The following is a 6,000-nucleotide window of genomic DNA, read 5'->3' on the forward strand; positions in this document are numbered from 1 at the left end:
CTGAAGCCATTTGTAAACATAGAAGATAAAGGGAAATGGTATTTAGGTTATTTAAAAGAGAAAATTCTAAAGCTTAAAGCTTAGTTATAGTAAAGAATAATGATAACAATGTTATTTCTTTTTTCTGTAGAGAATATTCCACTATTTTTAAAGCTGAGAATTGGTATTGTTTTAGAGAGAAAAAATGGATTGTTATATAAAAGAAAAAACATGAGAGTTTGATTTAGCTACTTGCAGCAAGAGTCATACAGTAATTAATAACTTCCAATAGGAGGTATTGAAGTAATTACTTTCAGATTGATAAACATAATTTATGCTGACTGTGATTAAATGTAAGAAGTTAAAGTAGTTAAAGATGTGTGAAGTGTTTGCTCATAATATTACCTCTTCATTCATTATTTGTTAATCATGGCAGCTTCATGATGAACAAATTACAATATCAGCTAAATCAATCCCACTGACTAATAAGTTGCTTGGTTTTTTTTTAATCGTTTTAAATAAGCAACAAGTAATGCAGCATCAAAGCACTGCAATTTCAATGTGCCTATTCTCAGCCTCATCTAAAACAGGTCCGTACAGTATAAAGTGAGAATGAATCAGCGTTTTTTTTCTTTCTTTTTTCCCCAGATGAATCATATAAAAAAAAAAAATGTCATCTGTAGTTGTAGACAGAAATGTTTCCATTCATTATCTGTTCTTTAAGAAGGAACCTGGCAGAGACTTACTGAATATAGAGTTAAATCTCTTACCTTGTTTGTATGTGGAGTCCTTCAGGTGCTGTGGAGCGTCTCTATACTAACAGCTGAGACTCAGGTGTACCTGCAATGGGTGTGTTGCCTTGTGACGATGTCACTGGTGATGAAGGAGGCTTCCTCAGTGCAGCACGGGGGAAAAACCAAACTAGCTTTCAGACGTGGCTTACACTACAATTACAACCAGTTTTTCTGCAAATGAATAATAGTCTGATAGGTAAGAAGAAAAGATTATATAACTTGGATTAGATCTCATTTCTGCTTAAGAAGAATTGTGTTTTTTGAAGCGTTGTGAGAAGTAAAACAATACTGATGAATACCTCAGAGATCAGTCCCAGCATTAATATGTATCTATTCGAAACATTGCGCATATCTCCTGGGAATTTTCTTGTTAGTTTTTTTTCTTTTTGTTTTTAACACACCTTCTGCAGTCCGTGGAGACACCAAAATAAGGGTAAACTGGTTTGACTGAAGAAAAAACAAGGGCATACCATATGTTAGAAGAAATTAGTTTGAAGAATAATGTCTTCATCACATTAACAACATTCCTTTTCCTATTTCCAAAGAAGCAAATCTTTGTTTTTCAGTAATTTAAGGTGTATTAATAGTGGAAAAAGTAAAACATGATCCATATATCACAAGAAATGTTTTTAATCCAAACACTTGTGATAACTTTGAACTTTTCTTTGTTACATAGACTTGTAAGCATGCATTTACACCCACACGCATACACACATTGCAAGCATACCCAAATCAGGTTAAACTGGTTTTCTTCTCTCAGGACTAAATAGAATGAGCTGTGCTTTACAGGATGTGTTGATTGACAGTTTCTGGCACAGTTAATAATGATTTAATTAAGTGTAAGAAATTTTATAAAGTTACTTATTTTTTCTCAAATATATTTAATTGAATTTTCTCTTTTTTGATACAACAAAACTTACAGACAAACAACAAAGTTTACCTTTTAACATGTACTTATTCACACTTACATTCACTCATGCATTCACCATTTGCATGTACCGGTACTTCATTTGTCTAGTTCCAAAAATATAAAAATCCCTTTATATTAAGGTAGAGGCATAAAAAAGAAAAAAAAGTGGCTATATATGAATAAAAACTGTAGTCAAGACATCCATTTAAAACTCCCATCAATAAGCTCCACTTTCAGTCCCTACAATTCTCATATACGGCTCCAATAGATTCTCAAAGTCCTGTTGTTTGGCATTGCCCTTGGCAATGTATGATAGTTTTTCCAGTCCCAGTGAGCTTGTAACTTTTTTTCTCCAGAGTTCCATGGAGGAGGCCTCCATGCTCCTCCAGCTTAGTGCAACAGATCTTCTGGCTTGAAGAAGTCCGTAGTCTATCAATGTGGTTATCCTCTGCGATTGTTTAGATTCTATTGGATATACTCCTAGAACACAGATTTTAACCTCTAATGGGACTTTTACTTTAAGCAATTCAGATATACACCTAATAACATTATCCAAAACTTCTGGACTTTAGGACATTCCCACAAACAATGGAGAAGAGTTCCTTTTTCAGATAAACATTTAGTGCAAGTATCTTGAATATCACTGGACATGTGATGAAGCCTAACTGGTGTTATATAGGTTCTCATAAGCCATTTATATTACAGAAGTTTAAATCGTGTGTTTGTCATGTGTTTTTGTGCTTTTAAACATGCCTGGTTAAGTTACATTTTATTGCTACTTTAATAGACAGTCCAAAACAAATTGATGCATACCTAACCGTGTAGTAGAAAGAAATAAATGTTAATATTTATTTGGCATAAAGATCATAAGCAGGTGTAAGTTATCAGAATGATTTGAAGATTAATGGAGCACCACTAAGACTCTTAACCAGGCGCGCTGGAAGCTGTTTCAAGCGAGGGGGGCTGATGGCTGGGTTGGAAAACACATGACGTCATTATGTTGAGGGCTGTGGCTGACGTTTTTAACATAATATTGTAGGCCTACATTTGTCGCAAAAAACTGCCATTTAAAATGCATCGGAACAAAGCATGAACATTTTAAACTTTATTTCTTCTCTTTTAATCATTCAAAACAAACAACAGCTCCCAATCAACAGGATCAGGAATACTTGAATAAAACATGGCCTAAATATAGCCTAAACTGAGCATTGAACATCTTGAAAGTCCATTCGACTATGGATATGGGGAATGATTTCATATCTGAAACAAAAAACACACAAAAAAAATTAACTAATTTCAAATTTTATCACTAAATAGCTTAATACAGACATAATATTTAGTGATATGCAGCCTTATTCTAGCGTAGACTTTTTCAGCCACAGGACTACGACGAATAGGCACAGCATATATAAATAAATAAGAAATAAATAACGCTAAATAAATGCTCGGCGGCAGTATAGGGGAATTAAAACCATTTCTTACCTCGAAATAGTCAGAAATACATTTCTGCTGCCTATTGCTAGCCATGCCTAAATGAATGTGAGGTGGCGGAAGCACTTCTGGGGGAGTAGCCTAGTTTTTATGAAATATTAAAATTATGAATCATTAGTTTATATCTTATACACAGCCCATCATTTTAATCCCATATCAAACACAGTCTTTTAAAAAATAAATACATAAATAATTTCATGTTTTTAAGTACAATATTATGTTACTCCACAGCCCCCCACCATGGGGGGCTGATGCTATGACGAGGGAGGCTGCAGCCCCCGCAGCACCCCCCTTCCCGTGCCACTGCTCTTAACCAAAAAGGCCAAGAGTGTAGAGCAGTTGTTTTTAACCACTAGAGGTGATGGGGGGGTAAGGAGAGCATTTATCAGAGAAACTACAAGGAGGCTTCGGGCAAGCCTGGAGGGTTTGCATTTGAATCAGGTTGGAAAATGTATCGACAAACCAGTTCTTGATAAAAACAAAAAAGGGTATCTGAAACAAAACCATCATTCTTGGCTCTGTTGTTGTTGTTCTGGTCAGAATACACCCAAATTAAACTTAATGGATTACATTTAAAACATAGTGTTTGGCAGAAAAACTTACACAAATCAGCAGGAGCACACCATCGCTCCAGTGCCACGGTGGCAGCATCATGCTGAGGGGTGATGCTGCTGGTCACGGTTCATGGGACAAATCGGTAAAGCTAAATGCAAGAAAATCCTGGAAGAGAAGCTGCCAGGTTAAATATCTAGCAGGTCTGTTTCATCTATACTGAGATCATTGTATCTATAAAGGTAGATTCAATACAATGAGGCTGTTTGGGTTGTCTGGTTGTTTTTTTGTAGATTTTGAAAATTATTTATCCTTTTTTTTCTACTACAAAATTACGTTTTACTTTGTGTTGGCCTTTCACTTCAGATACGATAAAATATAATAAAAAATGTTGGTTCTAACAATGGTAAATGTTAAAAGGAACAAGAAATGTTAATAATTAGGAATATAAGCGCACAACCCATTTGCAGAAGGTTTATTCCACAATGCAGCCGCCACAGGTTCTAGTCCAGGCCTTGTTACCCTTTGCCACTCTTAATCTAATCTCTTTCTAATCTCTCTGTCTACATGCCTTTGAGAATTACAAAAATAAAGGTCATTAGAACCTTAAAAAATAATATATTTCATACAGGGTTACTGCATAGGGTGTTTACATGGGTATTTATATAAATTGATATTTATATATATAGTTATTGCACTGGGTGTCAAAAAAAGAGAAACAGGTTATTGCACAGGGTATCAAATAGTAATTGCACATTATAAATTGCATAAGTTATTGCCATTGTGGTGTTGCATTGTTGAGTCTGGTTGCAGCAGGGATGAATGACCTACGGTCGCATTCCTTTTTACAAAAAGGGTGTGAAAGTCTTTCACTAAAGGAGCTGCTCCTCTACAGACTGGTGCAGAGGGTAGAGGGTGTTGTCCATGATGGATGTAAGCTTGGACAGCACACTCCTCTCAGCCATGGCCTTTCTCTATAGTTTGTTCAGTCTGTTTCTGCCCCACTCTGTGCTGCCAGGGGCCCAGCAGACAACAGCGTAGAGGAGGGCTGATGCCACCTCAGAGTCATAGAAGGTTTTAAGCATGGGTCTGCTCCCTCCAAAGGACTTCAGCTTCCTCAGGAGGTGGAGGCTCTGGCCCTTCTTATACATGTCATTAGTCCAGTCCAGTTTGTTATTGACATGAACATATGGAATTTGAATCTCTCCACAGTTTCTATGTCCTGCCCCTGGATGTTAACGAGGTAGTGAGGTGGGGGTCTTCTCCTGAAGTCAATCACCATCTCTTTGGTTTTACTGGTGTTAAGACTCAGGTGGTTCTTCTCACACCCATCCACAAAGTTCATGATGACTGATCGATACTCCAGCTCGTTCCCCTCAGAAACTCAGCCTACAATGGCTGAGTCATTGAAGAAATTCTGGAGATGGCAGCCGTTGAATAATGGTGTTAGATTGTAAGCAGATCGTCATATATTTGTTTGATTGGCAGTTATAATTAGTTTTAGTTTAAATAATTACCACTGCTGAACTGACTCATGATATATTCATTATTTAGAGTAAATTAAACAAATAAAACTTTATTTCTTTATCTCTTTTCCTGTATTTCTTTATTCTGCTTTTGTGAAATAAGTCTCAGGAGTTTTAGTTAGTTTTGTAAAGTCATTTCTGATGTAGGAGGTGTAGGTAATGAGCTCATAAGGCATTGAAACACCTAAATCAATTACTTCAAAAAAGAGTTCTTGTTTCTTTTTCAGCTTTATTTGCACATGTTACCCTCTACTGGCCAGGTGCATAATCACACTGTATTTTTATCCCTTAGGGCTCTTGGAAATTACTCCTCTTGTGATTATCATATTTGTGTAGTAAAATATTTTTGCTTTGAGTTTAAAATATATTAGATGGGAATGTATAATCTAATATGACAGGCTGTCCCTTTTTTCTGTCACTTTAGTGAAATGACATTAGCTCAAGGAGACAGACAGTCAAAGGGCTCTTGGAACTTGGAAGAGGTCGCTGGATATGCTGATCCAACTTGGACAGAGACAGGGAAATTTTGATAATTAGGATCCAATCTAAATGCCCTGAGCACTACCCACAGTTCTAAAGGGTTGACTGGGCTTCACTATAAGGTGGACAAGGAGTTCATCCAGGTCTTATTTGCTGGTGACTGTTTAAAATGGACTAAATGCAAAGTATGTTAATTGTTTGTTTGCTTGTTATTATTTTCACACACACAAAAAAAATTGAATTTAGAAAAGACGTTGGTTGTGTTTGT

At 36.2% G+C, this 6,000-nt stretch overlaps 1 protein-coding gene across 5 annotated transcripts in view; it reads right to left on the reverse strand.

The window, feature by feature from the left end:
- The window catches only part of mslnb (mesothelin b), a 37,133-nt gene extending 36,234 nt beyond the window's left edge, over positions 1–899 (reverse strand). For all 5 annotated transcript variants that reach the window (XM_038286863.1, XM_038286865.1, XM_038286864.1 and 2 more), the window contains exon 1: positions 750–899. The gene's annotated coding sequence lies outside the window, so the exon portion shown is untranslated. The remainder of the gene's footprint in view (positions 1–749) is intronic.
- Between the last annotated feature and the right edge of the window lie 5,101 nt (positions 900–6,000).

Source organism: Cyprinodon tularosa, unplaced genomic scaffold (genome assembly GCF_016077235.1).
Source record: "Cyprinodon tularosa strain WSP-4 unplaced genomic scaffold, ASM1607723v1 ctg231, whole genome shotgun sequence".
Classification (NCBI taxonomy): Eukaryota; Metazoa; Chordata; class Actinopteri; order Cyprinodontiformes; family Cyprinodontidae; genus Cyprinodon; species Cyprinodon tularosa.